This window comes from Schistocerca serialis, chromosome 2 (genome assembly GCF_023864345.2).
Source record: "Schistocerca serialis cubense isolate TAMUIC-IGC-003099 chromosome 2, iqSchSeri2.2, whole genome shotgun sequence".
Classification (NCBI taxonomy): Eukaryota; Metazoa; Arthropoda; class Insecta; order Orthoptera; family Acrididae; genus Schistocerca; species Schistocerca serialis.
In genome coordinates this window covers 765,248,010-765,266,745 of record NC_064639.1, presented here as the reverse complement: position 1 = coordinate 765,266,745, position 18,736 = coordinate 765,248,010, and positions in this window count along the sequence as shown.

The following is an 18,736-nucleotide window of genomic DNA, read 5'->3' as shown; positions in this document are numbered from 1 at the left end:
CACCGAAACATATTTTTTTATTGTCCAGTGGGCCACTGCCTGTTTCCTTTTGAGATGTGCAAATACGTTTACTGATATAAAGGGTGTTCAGTTTATCTGAAGACGTTGAAATATCTCGATAACTTCTCATCGGATCCAAACAATTTATGATAAAAATAAAATTTATTCTTCTCGACGGAGGTGGGGGGGGGGGGGGGGGGGGGAGCTAACACATCCAATAACACCAAACTGTACTTCCCATCCTACCCCGACTGTGTGTGTGTGGAGTGGGGGAGTGGGCGAGGGGGGGGAGAGGGCGGAGCGCGTGGAAAGTTTGAAATCTTAAATGGGAACCCTAGTTTTTATTAGAGATTCGGATTCTGCAGAAAAAAATACGCAAGTTTTGTCTGAAACTTTTTTTTTTTCGTTTCGCGGCAGATGGCGCTATAAATGGAAAAGTCAAAATAGGTAGAAAATCATATGTTTCAAAATGCTATTCAATGACTTTAGAATTAACCCCCATCTCCATACTGCAGGAAACCCCATTCTCAAAATTGTATTCCTCCGACAAAACGAAAAGGGGACAGCCTTGTGAACGCGTAGCGAACTACGACTAATCGTAACAGGCAGTGTAGTAAATGTTGTGAAGAGTAACGGTACTATAACACTCCGTTGTGGTACCGTCAAGTTACTTTTATCTATAAAGATTCCACTCCATTAAGAATGCTCTGTTTGCTAGGAACTCAAGCCGCAAATCTCGTCTGATATTCCGTACGCACGTATTTATCCACTAGGTGACAGTGCAGAATTGTATCGAAGGCTTTCTGGAGTTCCAAGAATAAAGCATCAACGGGCGGTGGTATGCACTGCCTTCCGGGTGTCGACCACGAAAAGGGAAACTGGGTTCTATGCATTCGTTCTTTGCAGATTCCACATTGAATCTACAGAGGAGATTTTAAGTCTCGAGAAGTGTACTACGCGAGAATAAAACGTGTTCTGATAGGCTACAACACACTGACGTCACGACATAAGCCTGTAGTTTTGACGGTATGTTTGCCTACCCTTCTTGTAAATGGGAATGATCTGGATTCTAATCTACAGGAACGCTTCGCTTTCCAGCTAACTACCGTACGCTGCTGTAAGTTCAGGATTAGAGTAGTCATAAAATATTTTGGGTCTAATGTTTTTAGGTAACTATTCCGTAAAAGATTTACTAACCAGACTGAATAAAATATGCCCCACTATTGATGGCACAAATGTGCTAAACCGTTACAGCAAGAAAATATTGTTGTTTCCATAATCAGACAGAACCCAGTTCCCACAATTTAATTTCCAAACATGGTTGGGGCCAGCCAGTCATAAACCAAATGCCAGTGACGCTTAATGGCGGGTAGGGGACGGGGAGAAATGTTAATAGTGGCAGGTATCGACGGGGCAGCGAGAGGCAGCAGTGGCCAGCAAATTGCATTAGGGAGGCGTGTTGGTAGTGGAGGCGGAGGCGCCCAAGGCGGCGGCGGCGGCGGCGGCGGCAGGCAGGGACTTCCTTTGAGCGGCTTACGACTGTCACAGCGCAGCGCGGCCTGTCCTACACAAAGCCCTCCTCCGCTATCAAAGGCGCCGAGTCAGCTGCTGAATTTTCCCCGGCAATCGGCAGCAGACTGCCGCGACGAAAATTCCGAAAACTCTGAGCGAAATGAGCTGTATGAACTGAAAGTAGTCGGGAAGCCTTGGGAAGCCTTTTCACTTTTCTTCTTCAGTCCGAAAACATAAAAGTAACGTCCGTAAGTACAGGGAATGACTGTATCTAAACACACATCTTTTTCATTTGCTGAAATTTACATTTGACATACTGCCTAAGACAGGTTGTGTTTCCACTATACTGAATTGTTCATCTACTTAAATTGAAACTAATTCGATTTATCTGCGCATTAAGAACGCTGCAGCTTTGTATACCAGGTGGTTGTTTAGTAGCTACTCACCGAGGTACAGCGTGGGCTGTAATCATCACATACATGACAGCGAAACTTGGTAGATATTCTAATATGTTAGTGCGAAACCGATTCACGCTGAAAAAAAAAGTTCCAAATTTGACCATCAGGTACAAATTTGGTGCTGCGAATGTAAGAAAGTCGTAGACAATTGAAATGTAGTGTGGCACTACCGTAACGTGAAGCTTTCCACAAGGTGGAAAAAAAAAATAGAAGAAAATTAATGTAAACAATGACTGAACGAGAACAGCCGACTGACAATGAATCTGTCGGTTCGAAACAGGTAACGGCGTTTTTTGCCTAAATAAATGGCATTATTAACAGTGACTGATTGCTGTTATCTTTTTTTGCAAAAATCAACTTACAGTTGAACTTATCTATGAACTTTGTGGGACATTATTCGATAGCGCTACCGCCGCGTGGAGTGGCGGCGCGGTTTAAGGCGCCATGCCACGGATTGCACGGCCCCTCCCGCCGGAGATGCAAGTCCTCCCTCGGGCATGATTGTGTGTCTTGTTCTTAGCATAAGTTAGTTTAAATAGTGTGTATAGGGACGATGACCTCAGCAGTTTGGTCCCTTGGGAATTCACACACATTTGAACATTTGATAACCCCACCCACTGAATATACGAGTATACTTAGCGCTCTCAGCTATGACCTGTTGTAGTACGGACAGTGATTGCAGCAGACAAACCATCAAGGGGTGATTGAATAATATTCAGTGGGTGGGGTTATCAAATGTTCAAATGTGTGTGAATTCCCAAGGGGCCAAACTGCTGAGGTCATCGTCCCTATACACATTATTTAAACTATCAGTAGATGGGGTTTCACTAGGCATGGCCTGCACCTCAATAGGTATGGGAAGGGGTGGCTGGCTAAGCTTATAGGTGACAGTGTAGTGGGTGGTGGTGGTGGTGGTGGTAGTGGTATCACTCATGGAAAACTTCCTGTAGCAGTTGGTGTTAGAGCTGCACCTTTTTTTAGACTGAAGTCAGCTGATAGGTGTAGCTGCTTAAAGAAAGTGCCTCTAACTAAGGGCTCACCTCCAGAGGATGTAATGTTTCCAAGTAGAGAAGGAATTAGCATATTTCATCAAAATATAAGAGGTATTAGAGATAAAGTTAGTGAACTGCTAATAGATGTTAACTCTGAAATTATTGGTTTATCAGGTCACCACTTAAATAATTTGATGATTCAGAGACTTCCTTTACCAGTCTACAGATTAACTGGCTGTTTCTCAAGGAGTTCCTTCCGGGGTGGGGGAGTGACTCTGTATGTAAAAAACAGTATTTCATTTGAGTACATAGACGTATCACGACACTCCACTGAACAGATATTTGAAAGTTGTGCAGCATTAGTTGAATTTAGTGAAACTAAACTTCTAATTGCTGTTGTTTATAGGTCCCCTAACTCCGACTTTAGAGCATTTTTGCTTAAGCTACAGAGCGTTCTTGATTCACTTTGTAGGAAGTACCAGAAAGTAGTTACATGTGGTCACTTCAATATTAATTTTGTACATGATTGTGCAAGAAAAAGGATGTTGGTAGATCTCCTAAATTCATATGATCTAATGCAAACTGTGTTTTTTCCAACTAGGGTGCAGTGGAACAGTTGCACAGTCATAGACAATATTTTTATTCATTCTTCATGACTAGATGGGCATTCTGTTAGTAAAAGGGTGAACGGCCTTTCAGACCATGATGCACAAATTTTAACATTAAAAGGTTTTTGTACTCAAACCAATGTCGTATTTAATTACAAACTACGTAGGAAAATTAATCTAACAGCAATAGAGAGTTTTTCAAAACCTGTCAAGGAACAAGAGTGGCAAGATGTTTATAGTGCCGATAATATACATTTCTGGAAATGGAAAAAAGAACACATTGACACCGGTGTGTCAAACCCACCATACTTGCTCCGGACACTGCGAGAGGGCTGTACAAGCAATGATCACACGCACGGCACAGCGGACACACCAGGAACTGCGGTGTTGGCCGTCGAATGGCGCTAGCTGCGCAGCATTTGTGCACCGCCGCCGTCAGTGTCAGCCAGTTTGCCGTGGCATACGGAGCTCCATCGCAGTCTTTAACACTGGTAGCATGCCGCGACAGCGTGGACATGAACCGTATGTGCAGTTGACGGACTTTGAGCGAGGGCGTATAGTGGGCATGCGGGAGGCCGGGTGGACGTACCGCCGAATTGCTCAATACGTGGTGCGTGAGGTCTCCACAGTACATCGATGTGGTCGGCGGAAGGTGCACGTGCCCGTCGACCTGGGACAGGACCGCAGCGACGCACGGATGCACGCCAAGACCGTAGGATCCTACGCAGTGCCGTAGGGGACCGCACCGCCACTTCCCAGCAAATTAGGGACACTGTTGCTCCTGGGGTATCGGCGAGGACCATTCGCAACCGTCTCCATGAAGCTGGGCTACGGTCCCGCACACCGTTAGGCCGTATTCCGCTCACGCCCCAACATCGTGCAGCCCGCCTCCAGTGGTGTCGCGACAAGCGTGAATGGAGGGCCATATGGAGACGTGTCGTCTTCAGCGATGAGAGTTGCTTCTGCCTTGGTGCCAATGATGGTCGTATGCGTGTTTGGCGCCGCGCAGGTGAGCGCCACAATCAGCGCTGCATACGACCGAGGCACACAGGGCCAACACCCGGCATCATGGTGTGGGGAGCGATCTCCTACACTGGCCATACACCACTGGTGATCGTCGAGGGGACACTGAATAGTGCACGGTACATCCAAACCGTCATCAAACCCATCGTTCTACCATTCCTAGACCGGCAAGGGAACTTGCTGTTCCAACAGGACAATGCACGTCCGCATGTATCCCGTGCCACCCAACGTGCTCTAGAAGGTGTAAGTCAACTACCCTGGCCAGCAAGATCTCCGGATCTGTCCCCCATTGAGCATGTTTGGGACTGGATGAAGCGTCGTCTCACGCGGTCTGCACGTCCAGCACGAACGCTGGTCCAACTGAGGCGCCAGGTGGAAATGGCATGGCAAGCCGTTCCACAGGACTACATCCAGCATCTCTACGATCGTCTCCATGGGGGAATAGCAGCCTGCATTGCTGCGAAAGGTGGATATACACTGTACTAGTGCCGACATTGTGCATGCTCTGTTGCCTGTGTCTATGTGCCTGTGGTTCTGTCAGTGTGATCATGTGATGTATCTGACCCCAGGAATGTGTCAATAAAGTTTCCCCTTCCTGGGACAATGAATTCAAGGTGTTCTTATTTCAATTTCCAGGAGTGTAGATGATAAATACAATGCTTTCCATAACACATTTCTCATGCTCTTTGAGAGTTGCTTTCCATTAGAACATTCTAAACGGGGTACTAGCAGTAATGGACAGCCCGGTTGGCTGACTAGTGGGATAAGGATATCATGTAGAACAAAGCGGGAATTATATCAAAATGTTAGAAGTAGTCACAATCAAGCTACAGTAGCCCATTACAAACAGTATTTTAAGGTGCTTAAAAATGTTATTAGCAAGGCAAAAAGTATGTGGTATGCAAATAGAATAGCTAATTCACAGGATAAAATTAAAGCCATATGGTCAGTTGTGAAGGAAGTTTGCAGTAATAATATTTCTGTTAGTGATAAATCAGATATGTGTACAGTATTTAACAACCATTTTCTGAGCATTCCCGGCGAATTAAATAAAAATTTAGTTTCTACAGGAAATCATATAAATTTCTTAGCAAATACCTTTCTGAGATTGACTTCTGAAATACTCCTCTGTGATACAGACAAGAGGGAGATTGAGTCAATAATTAAATCACTGAAGACTAAGGACTCTCAAGGTTATGATGGAGTGTGTAGTAGAATATTAAAGTACTGTGCTGCACATGTTAGCCCTGTATTTAGCCATATTTGTAATTTTTCTTTAGGAATGGTCAGTTTCCTGAGCGATTAAAGTACTCAGTAGTAAAGCCGCTTTATAAAAAGGGAGAAAGGGATAATGTAGATAATTTTAGACCTATTTCTATGCCATCAGTTTTTGCAAAAGTTATCGAAAAGGCTATGTATGTAAGGTTAATTGATCATTTTATATCACACGATGCTATCAAATGTACAGTTCGGCTTTAGAAGTCGTTTGACAACTGAAAATGCTATATTCTCTTTTCTCTGTGAGGTACTGGATTCGCTAAACAAAAAGATTCGAACGCTTGGCGTATTTTTTTGATTTAACAAAGGCATTTGAGTGTGTTGATCTCACAATATTGCTCCAGAAGTTGGACCATTACGGAATAAGGGGAGTAGCTCACAAATGGTTCACCTCTTACTTTAGCAACAGGCAGCAAAAGGTCATTATTCACAATGTTGATAACGGCTCCGATGTGGGATCTGAGTGGGGTACTGTCAAGTGGGGGGTGCCCCAGGGATCAGTGTTGGGACCGCTCCTGTTCCTTATTTATATAAATGATATGCCCTCTAAAATTATGGGTAACTGTAAAATATTTCTGTTTGCTGATGACACTAGCTTGGTAGTAAAGGATGTTGTGTGCAACATTGACTCGGTTTCAAGTAGTGCAGTACATGACCTCAGTTCATGGCTTGTAGAAAATAAACTAACGTTAAATCACAGTAAGACTCAGTTTTTACAGTTCCTAACACACAATTCAACAATACCTGACGTTTTAATCTCACAGAACGGGCATATGATTAGTGAAACTGAACAATTGACATTCCTAGGTGTTCAGATAGATAGTAAGCTGTCGTGGAAAGCCCACGTTCAGGATCTTGTTCAAAGACTTAATACTGCCATTTTCACTATTCGAACGGCATCGAAAGTGAGTGATACTTCGACACGTAAATTAGTCTACTTTGCTTATTTTCATTCACTTATGTCGTATGGTATTATGTTTTGGGGTAACTCTTCCCATTCTAGAAGGATATTTTTGGCTCAGAAACGGGCGGTTCGGGCAATAAGTGGTGTGAGTTCACGAACCTCTTGTCGACCTCTGTTCACGAGTCTGGGTATTTTGACATTGGCTTCTCAATATGTATATTCCTTATTGTCGTTTCTTGTTATCAATATTAGTTTATTTCCAACAATGAGCAGCTTTCACTCGGTTAATACTCGGCAGAAATCAAACCTCCATTTGGATCGGACTTCCTTAACTCTTGTGCAAAAAGGTGTGCAGTATACTGCTGCATCCATTTTCAATAAGCTGCCACGCGAATTCAAAAATCTTAGCAGTAATCCACGCGCTTTCAAATCGAAACTGAAGAGTTTACTCATGGGTCACTCCTTCTATTCTGTCGAGGAGTTCCTTGAAAAATTAAGCTGATTCTCATTGTATTGCTGATAGCGTTTGCTTAAACTTATGGACTGATTTTCTTTCAGGTTCATGAACATTTATTTTTATCTGTTATTACTTTTATGTTGTAAGTTCATGTACTGACACGTTCCATGACCTTGGAGATTTGCTCCTCAATTTGGCCCTACGGAACTTGACATGCTGTCCGAAGTGGCCGTGCGGTTAAAGGCGCTGCAGTCTGGAACCGCAAGACCGCTACGGTCGCAGGTTCGAATCCTGCCTCGGGCATGGATGTTTGTGATGTCCTTAGGTTAGTTAGGTTTAACTAGTTCTAAGTTCTAGGGGACTAATGACCTCAGCAGTTGAGTCCCATAGTGCTCAGAGCCATTTGAACCATTTGAACTTGACATGTAAATAAAAAATAAATAAGTGTGTTGTATGACAGGTAGGTATTAACAAACGTATGAACACATCTCACTTCTTTAAGTTCGTAATATGTATATACGATTATAGGCTAAACAGTTTGGCTTGATGGATTGAAAATGGTTGGTACGATTGAATAACGCAACAAACCATATTACCATATAGGCGCTTACAAGTGTGACAGCAATATTTAGCTAAAAACATTTATTTACTTATGTGTTTATCATATGGTGTTTTAAGCGCAATATTAAATAAAATACCACCAATAACACATCTAATTTACAGACAGACATTTAAATATTTTAATACAATCAATTGCATAGTTTATTGCCATCAGGAAATCGTCGAGAGTTCCACGGTACGATCTGCTGGGTCATTCTGTAACAATGTGGCGAACGGCTTACCTGTCTGTTCCACAATAGATTTTCGCAGATGGAGTCTTACTCCATCCATGAAGAGAGTCCGCGCTTCTGTCATGACTGGCGAGAATTTTGTTAACCGTTGTCCATGTCCTGCGCGATGAGTCGTGGGCAGAGGGTTTCTTTCTCATGCAGGGCATGTTCTGGCAATGTGGAGGGAAAGTCTCTGTCCAGTCTCGTTGCCATGAGACCGTTATGTTGAACTGAGACGTGTGCAGTTTCATGGCTCTTTTCACGAGTGGTTTCCATAATCGAAGCCGGTTTCTTTCTACAGTAACTGCATCTTGATGGATTGCGAGTTGCTGTGTATGCCTTTAAATTCACGGGGAGAAGCTGCTTTTCGTCGAAGATTGTGACGGTACTTAAGAAACTGTAATTAGTAATGACTACTTATTTCAGCATTATCTCATATCAATAAAAAGGACGTACAATGATTCATTAAGCAATATTACACACGGGTCTGATTTCGGTCGTGCGACCAACATTGATTTGACGATGATTTGAGAAAAATGATGAGGCCAAAACAATTTTAGTTGCAGACATAAGGGCAAAGAGAGCAGTTATGTAGAGAAATGGCATACTTTCGTATTGCTAAGTGAAACAGAGTGCTTAAAACATTCATTGGTTTCACAAGACTATATCTTCAACATGAGTAAAGATAGAAACTTGCAGTGAATTTTAACCAACGACTCGAAATTAGAAGTTTACATTCAAGTCAGCCGTTTTTTCGTCTAGGTCTTCCTGCAATTGCGAGATCGCGTGGAAAATATCATTTTGAAGCACCATTGTATTGGTAACTGTAAGAACACTTCTTAATAATGAACTACCTGAACGATGGATTGGTCATAATGGATGTAGGATCTCTGCGTTGCCCTATTGTCCTCCAAGATCGCCTGATTTCAGGGTATGTGATTTTATATTTGTGGGGATTTGTGAAAGACTCCGTCTACGTTACTCGTCTTACAACTACTTCCGGTCGGCGGAGATATCACATAGCAACAGTAGAGAAAGCCGTTAACTGCAGACGTCTTCGCAACAGTTTTGTTATCATCTGATGTTGGTCGTGCTTTCAGCGGAGGGTATATTGCACATAAAACATTGATCACAAAACTTTGATTTCTGAACTTAATTGCTAAAAACAACCCAAGATTGTAACTGCATTCAATTTTATTTTTTTGGGGGGGTGGGGGGCTTTCGAGAAGTTCCTGATTGAGATACACGCTCCCATTGAACACGTAGACGCCAGTGAAGCAGGAATCACTCTTTATTCGGTAGAACGTAGTCCTAAGACAGCGATACTAAGATCTCGGATACCTGTTGGTATTCAGAAGAATGGCGAATATTACATCAATATAGTCTGTGTACCTTTCATAATCTGCAGGTGCAACACGTCTGTGATCGATGTTCGATGATTGAAATTTTATTTACGGTCACTGGTAACTGATAATAATTTTACTACTGTGATTCTTTATAGAAAATCTTGTTAGACACGCAGTCATCACTGACTATGAAGATCGAAAATTATAGGAACGAATTTTTTTAACATAGCTTACTTTTAGATGCGTAGTATCCTATGATCGATAATCGGTTAGTTGGATCTGTAGGTAGTTTTCCTGTAGATTGAGTTTCAACTGTTACTGTAAGACAGTCCTTTAACCTCAAGACTACGAACGTTGTTTCAGTATGACGAACTCCTTTTTTTCTGCGCCTCAGTTAACACAGCAAATAGATTTAAGATTCACTGAAAGGCAAACCCACCGCGACAGTCTTGTGAATTGGCTGTGAAGGCCGCTCGATGTAACCCTAATAACTTTTTGTCTGTGGATTCTGGAATAAAGCGAACAACTTGTTTTCATTATGAGCAATGCCGTTCCTCATAAAATCCCAGGAAGACGTTTGCTATATAGGTTCACGTAAGTATATGAAGAGCGTTCCAAATTGGCTTGATAACACCGTTTACATTTCATAAAATTTAGATCAAGTTGGTGTAATTTATTAACTTATATTTCTTGCTGCTAAACGTGCTTCCGTATATTATTTGTGTGCACTTGATCATATTATGACCTTTACTTTTATGCACAAAATTCAAAAAACTTCAATTACCGACCCACTGAAAATAGGACTCATGATAATTTTTAAGAACCGAAATTGTCAACACTGACTCTTACTGTAAAATTTGGGGCCCCTGCTTAAATAAACGTTTTACTGATATTATCCTGTAATTCCTTCGTAATGGCATAAGATAAAACAGTTTATAAACAATAGCTGAATTCCATTGGAAAGCAATGTAGGCGTCGGGATATTTACCGAAAGCAGGCAACCGCCCAGTTGATTTCACTCTTAGCAGATTGTCTGCTACGCTTTCGGTGCGTATTTTAAAGGACTGGGATATGGCTTGAATCGTGGCTTAGCACAGCCTCAAGACCCACAATTGGAAACTTATGTCAGTCGGTTTGTCGCTTGTGGCGCCATTTGGAAAAGGAGAGACAGATTATTATTGGCTCTCTCCAGCACAATAGCAGTTGACGTCATTCGGCGCTAAAATTAGTTCCCTGCTGAACTAATCAGGTAGCCGTCGTTTATTAGCCATATGCCGCCGGAAATAAGTTTCGCAGGATATCCGGGAATTCTTCAATTGATATTGCCGGTCTTATTCAGGGCTATGAACGTTTTATCACAATGATTATTGCATGCGTCCACATGAATATCTAGTTTTGTTCTATTGTTTTGGGCTGACAAATTTTGAAGTGGCCGAAACGTTGTGTCACAGTTTTCATCGAAGTATTTGTAATGAGAAAGCAATACTTGACGTTTCTGGAGACATTTCTTTTTGTGCTTATAACCCATCACTGAAAAGCTGTTTTACTTCTAAAGAATTACTTCCGTCCTCGTCAACTTCTTTGCACTGTATGCCAGCAATGAGATACGTTCAGAGAACGCACGCTATTGGCAAAAAAGGCAAAGCACAAACACATTTGAAAACACTAACTCATTCTGCCAGAACGCTACTAACTATTTACTATACAGACCAACGAAAGACTTAAGCATATTCGGTAATCTACTGTTACTTTATTTCATTTTATTTCAAATCGCACCGAGTATCTTCTCCTTCTTATTCTTATTCTTTTCCCTCGGCGTTGCGTGTTTTGGCTGTGTCGGCGACAGCGAAGCTACTTTCGTCTGGCCACAACTGTGGGTTCTTTGATTGCTCGGTGACACTGGAATACATGAAATATTATTTAACTTACTACAAAATGAATAAAAGGTTTACTTAACTTTGACACAATTCTTTGCCCCAGAAGCACTGGCTAATTTACAGGTGGCATGGACTAGCAAAGCATCACTTGATGCACTAAGTAACAAACTTTTTTCATGAAATGGCATGTTCAACATTCACGGTAAAACATTACAATTTAATCTGAAACTTTACAATCGTTTGTCCTCTACTATGATGTTGACTTCTGTAGCTAACGTCTCTGAATGCGGCAGAGCTCTTGCTAGCTCGACACTATATTGACCTCAGCATGAGGGTGCTGTTATGCTGAGAGAGGAGGCGTGGCCTTCGGGAGCGCCTCCCATACGTTGTTGAGGATTGCAGTGCACCTTCGCTAGCGCCTATGGTATTCCGAACTTTGATGTGGCCATGCGATCTCTGTACAGTGCCATAGCCTTCCTTATGACACTATCTCCCCCCTACCCCCCTCTTTCGGACGTAATTTGTATTTCCTATTAGCATTCGGAGTAAATCACATATTGAAGTTTGAGAACGTTTTCGAAATCTATGCGCAGTGTGGCCCTGCGTGGGAACGTGGGTACCAGCACGGTATTAACCTAGTTAGATGTGGCAAACCACCTTAAAATAACATATACGCTGGCCGGCTCCCAGTCTTTGTAGTTTATGCACGTGGCTCATTCGATTCGTGAAAGGCACGTCTCCCCGAATCCCGGAAAAAGCGCGTTAACACAGTCGACTATCCATGCGGGCCATATCACACTCAGTATATCGGTTGAGAAATTAGCCCGCAATAAATATTAAAAGTGACCCACTTGCTGCGTTGAAGTAAACACGTTGATGAGAATTCTTTTGAACAGTTGTTCTCGTGTCACAGGCACTATTCGTCAAAGAAAGTTAAAACCTAGGATTACAGAGCAAGTCCTTCAATGCTCCGTACCATCCGAGGGAGAGGATGTCTCGTCCTGTTGTTGGTGTGTTAAACGTCTCAGGCTGGCTGTGGATTTCATTTTACATTCTACCTTTCCACAAGAGAAAACCACATTTGCATCCAGTTAGTTGAGTAATGGCGCTGATGATCTCGCTATTGAGCGCCCTATACACACCACCATCACCAGCAGACATGTGGTGCATTCGGATGTGACAGTGGCCCGATGTTGGACTGCATATGAACATGGTAGCAAGCATACTTGCTCTAAAGGCTTCAGTCGTCCATGTCTAACAACCATAAGAAAGGATAATCAAATTGTGCACCAGGCACATCGTAACACCATCACATCTGTGCCTGCCTTCGACAACAAGTGATTCTCTGCAACATTCTGTGTCATCCCGCACCACTTGTGGGGGTCAGTAGCAGCCGAACTAGGGAATTACCGTCCCATTCGTAGGCTGCCGTTAAGACGCCGACACAGACGGCTGCATTTGGAGTGTGGAAGCACAAACTGCTGATGAATGTCGTCCCATTGCGTTCAGCGACAAATAATGGCTCTGCATTACCCTCGATGACCATCTTTGGCGAGTATGGCACCGACCTGGGGAGAGGTCCCATTCTTCCAACACTTCGTAGAGGCTCCGTGGCGTTACTCCTAACATCGTGCTGTGGTTATCAATGAGGTATGGCTTCGGGTCATGGCTGGCTGTGACTATGGAAACTGTGAGGGCACAACGGTACGTCACGGACAGGACAATGATCGCACAAACATGGCATTCGTGTCTATGAACTCCCTGCGATGATGTTGAGGTAGTCCCGTGCACAGCAAAATTCCCAGATCGGTTTCCGACGGAACATGTGGGTGACTAGCTAAGGCGTGAACACCGTCCCAGTGGCAGTGTCCAGGACGTCAATTAGCCGTGACAAGAGCTGTGGGCCAGACTTGGCTGACGAGAGGATACAACGGCATTATGACGCCCTTCCCAACCGAACCAGTGCATACATCCAGGCCAGAGGAATTGCAACATCATACCGGTAAGTAGATTCATACTCCCAAGTTCTTTGCAAATTTCACTCGATTTTGTAATAACTGAAATAACATCAAATAACCTTCAAACTCGTGGAGTTTCGTTCCGTTTCCTCGTCCCCTCCTGCGTTTTTCACTGTTTTTATTAGGCACCGTTTTCTGGCTCATAATTTCTAACAGCATTTCCATTTGTAAATAAAAGTATAAAAAAGTCGTTAGTACTAGTCATATTCGGACAACTGATATTGCAATTACAAGACATTACAACGTAACGAACTTCTTTTTCACACTTAGCTATTGTGATTATGTTAATTAGTTGGAAATGTTTTGTATTTAACAGCGTTCGCAAATAATATGATCTGCAAAGACCATTTTTTGTCATTTTTGTTGATAATTTTGTCGCACTGCTTTAGGAAACTGATGTCCGGACATTGAGCTTCAAATCCTTTAATACGTTCACGCTGGCGCTGGGAATTCTGTTTCTCGCTGTCTGACGACTCCATGCTTCCCTTCATCTGGAGGCGGTACTCTCCCTGTGTCTCGCCGTGGAACGGCAGTCGTATTTAAACATCCTGGGTTACTGTTTCAACATACTGAGCCTTCGTTTTGAAAGTGGCGTGAGTCCATTCTTTTAAAACAACGAGTTATCACAAAACTAATTTTAAACTAATCCCAAATTATGTGAACTCATTTTTTCAGAGCGAGAGAGGGGGAGAGAGAGGCTGTCGTTGACATGTCATACAAATTTGATTCACAGTTGTTGGTTGCGCCTGCCAGATAGGTAATACATCACAAGTTGGTGTATTGCTGGTAGCATAAGTCGTAGAGTAGAGCGTGAGCCACTGGTGGTATATGCCACTCGGATCGGAGAACCTAGTGTGAGTCGCAGTGAACGTTTTAAGCATATAGAATATCGAAGAGGACCACTTCATAAGGTCACCCTGGAAGATATTTTATCTAATCTTCCGTAGGGTAACAGTAAACGTACACCAAAGTGATCCATTTTGGACACAATAAACGTGTGCCAACGTATCTACATTAATAAACGGCTGAAATTGTCAACTCATCTATCAGATGCGGAATGTGTACCTAACAGTGTCCAGGGAAACGAAAATTTGATTTTCGGTATGTCATAATTATTCACGGATTACTGTTATAATCTACTCATTAAGAGACATAATATTGCGTTAAAGGTTCAACATAAAATGCAAATATTGAAGTTAGAAACTGTGTGTATGTCTTTAGGCAGTGTAAGTCACAGCACGCAGTTTACTGAGAGTATGTTCACCACCATTCCAGAAAATTATTTAAGTTAGAAACCGTGAATGTCTTTAGACAGCGTAGATCACAGCGTGCAAATGACCGAGGGTATATTCACCCAGCATTTGACAACGAGAGAACTTAGCGACTTCCAACAAAATTTAAAGGTGACTTCAAAACTTTTCTGAAATTTATCTCGCCTACAGCTCCACAAAATAATGGAAAGAATACGCATTATCGCTCACTAAATGGGAGTTCGATTTTTTAAAGAATTCTGAGACTGATCGAAACATTGATATTCGACGTCTTTGGATGTTGCTCTAGACGTAGATGGATGTGATCTGATAACATAGTGGGGTGATGGATACTTAAACTGTATTTTTTGGTCGGCGATATACGCACCACGTAAAAAAAAGGCCGTGCTTGGAGAAACACTTAATGCGTTTTTTTGCACATTGTGCTTCACCTTGTTTACCGACGGCCGTTTCCTTCCTCAGCTACGGGACACGACGAACAACCACCAGAGTGGAAGTAGGATGAAGTGTTTGAGAATTCCACAGCACGAGAGGCCGGGACAAACTTTACAGATTCGCTCACATAAAGCGAAGATATGATTCGCGCATAAACTCGAAGTCTCCTTCAAGAAACGCACGGCTCGGTTGGAGAGTTCCCCGTCCTGAAAGTGTCTCCTAGATGCTAGGAAGGAGCAGTGAATGGCGTGAGAGTGCTGGGACGTCCATGATGACCGGAGACTGAATGTCGCGCAAGACCCAGCCGTGCCGTTTTGGAGACGCCTTCTCAGGAGTTGACGAGTGATGCTTCGCCTCGGGTCAACGTTTCCGTGTTCGATACCGCGGTGATTTCATCAAACAGACAAAGTCCGCTACGTGTGTTAGCCGAGACTTTGTGGAAAGAACAGACAGTTAAATTCTCATCCAATCGTGGTAATGGTCTCTAAAAGTTTCGCTTTTCATCGGGCAAATTAATTCAGAATTTAAAATATATGAGTATTGTTTATTAGCGAATATTGTTTTAAAGCCTGTGGTGACCGGCTTAATTAATTACTGAGTAGGGAATCTGAAACAGGATCATCCGATTTTGCAGCACTGTATCTTCTACATGAATGAAAACAGAAACGTGAAGTGAATTGTAACTTACGCGTACGACTACAAAGTTATCTTTTACTCTGTATACTAGAAACTGTTTACGGTAATCTTCACAAGCACTCTCGGATTTCCTTAACGAAATACGTAGACAAAAGTAGCCGGCATGGCAGCGCGTGACTATATGTGAAATTCGTTTAGATATTTTCTTACCAAATAACTACTGCAGTCTCATTTGATTCAGATGTCGGAGAAGCGAGAAGTGGACATCTGCTTTGATCATACTCGCTGATCGGAACTGGATATGTGTACTTCAAGCACCCACATCCATTCATAATTAGTGATCACAACGACAGAGAAACAGGTTAGCACAACATGTAAAATATGAAAATTATTGTATTCGAGATAACTAGCTCTGCCTAGAAAAAAGTAAGAGTATCATGGCACAAACTAGGAGCCTACTATATAGTGTGCACTGCATGAATGCATGCCTTGAAAAACAGCGAGGTATGTTTGATCATACTGGTACTGAAACAGAACACGATGTATTGGCGTAAAATACGAAATCTACATTCGACAGTTCTTTCACTAAAAAAAGCTAAAGTTTCTCTTTCCGATCTCCGCCTGAACAAAATAAAATGTTACAGAAATAAGTGATAGTTGAACAGAAATTTAACAGAAGTCAGATGGTAACGAGGTCAGAATGATCCCTTTGGAAAGGCTCAAACGGTTCAAATGGCTCTGAGCACTATGGGACTTAACATCTGAGGTCATCAGTCCCCTAGAACTTAGAACTACTTAAACCTAACTAACCTAAGGACATCACACACATCCATGCCCGAGACAGCATTCGAACCTGCAACCGTAGCAGACGCGCGGTTCCGGACTGAGGCGCCTAGAACCGCTCGGCTACCACGGCCGGCCTTTGGAAAAGCCACGCGTGATTCCGTACATTATCTTGAACCGAATCTCGATTCTAAGTTTTGAGATATCTTTCTTTAGAGAAAAGGTCACTAAAACGGTCAAGCAAATTAGATTCTATACCAGTTATGCGTAAGAATATCCCTCTCTCCCTGGAGCACCGGGCCTTCTGTTGCAATTATTAATTGTCGTTGCAGTTGTTCGGAAGAGACGAAGGACAAATGTGCATCCCTCACACTAAATCGTTTTACATTCATGCTACATGAATTTTACTACATATAACTTTTTTGAGAGACAGAACAGTTGCCCTATAAGAACTAACATGGATACTGGAAGCTCTGAACGCGATTTTCAAAAGGCTGTCGGTATGCAGCTCAGGTTGATACCTTCTTTCTTGGGATACAGACAGCCTAATAAAGAAAACACACACCTACGGGACATTGGATCCGATGTGTAAACGGGATGAAGGTGTTATGTAAGCCTGAAGACTGTCACGGCAGTTCTGATTGATGATAAAATCTTCTGAATCGTCAGGTTACGTCATTTTCCTCTTCAAACTTCTCCACTGGTCGACGTTTCAATCCCTCTGTTGGTATCTTCTTCAGGATTCCATTGTTGCTTTGTGGATGACAACACAGTCAATATACAGTGTCGCATTCACTTGTACGAGGTCATTTTCCCGCGCAAAGTAGTAGTAGTAGTAGTAGTAATACCAGGGGTAGCTTTATTCACCTGTAGGTACTTTTACAAGGATACTCGACATGTCCTGGTATTACAATTTAAGAACAAAAAAAAAACTTTAATATACACGTGCATTGACATACTTACAGGTCTAGTTAGACAAAGATGGGACAGGTAGTCGGCCGTGGGAACTATCCCGGCATTTGCCTAAACTAATTTAGCGAAACGACGGAGAAACTAAATGAGGATGGCCAGATAAAAACTGGAGCCTCCACCCTCCCAAACACAATGCCAGTCTAAAACAGTGCCTCATCACTCGGTGTATTCCTAGTGTACAACACAGTTTTACAAAGAAATAATTTAATAATATAAAAGGTATTGCTATGCTGTTCATTCTTTTCTCAATCCCAGTCACAGCACACACTACACACATTGTTTCATAACGTAACACTACACAAACTATCAACTGATTTTTGGATATAGCAATGATGCCTGGTTTCTGTTTTGTGTACCCCAACTTGCCGTTTGCTAGCCCTTAAAACAGAGTCAGCATCCCTTTACAACGAATGACTTCTTGAGTTCAGAAAGAGGACAAGGAATTAATACTGTGCATTACATAGATTTGGGAATACGTTTTTTCCAGAAAAGAAATCAAGTAAAACATAGTGTGAACTTGTTACTTGGAGTAGTATACTCGTATGCTTTATTATCGTTATTGTTATTCATGTGTGTTTCACTTTTTTTACCAAATCCGCAACTGTGTCTTATCTAAGTAAACCTTCGCTACATAGAATGTATTGCTTTGCAAGTATTTATCAACAGCCTTCGGAAATAAGTTCGTTTTAGTAATCTCCTTGGACAGTCTATTACAGGGTTTTACGCCTTGGTAGAAAATTCTGTTTCAAGGTTTTGCGTTTATTCTTTCTTGGCAAATGCAAAGACAGTGTAGTTCTTGTTCCACGGCTGTGAACAGAGTTGTGTACAACTGATTGGTAAATGTACTCACATGGTGTACCTAAAAATCCCCAGAGTTTTGAGCATATCTTTACAATGAGGTCGACTATCATTTTTAGTTGTTATTCTTATTCTTATTGTTTGAAAACTGTTTTTATATATTGTGCATTTGTTTCCCAGAAACGAATTCCATAGTAGACAGTTGAGTGTGTATGTGAATACTATGTAAATGGAACATATAAGCTATTACACCCTGATGACAGGAATCTAAAGGCATAAAATACTGCTGACATTCTGTTTGCAAGTATCTTTCTATGTTCATATAACTTCAGCTGAGAATCAATATTCATTCCTAGAAATTTTGTGATTGTCACGCAGTCTATAGGGGTGTCACCTACAATTAAATTAGGTGTCATTTTCTCTTTTCAATTTGAAATTCAAAGCATTTGTTTTCTTTATGTTCAACGTCACTTTATTGCATCTTGACCAATTGTAAACTACTTCGCGGGTTTCATTCGCATTCTCTGCACGGAGTTCT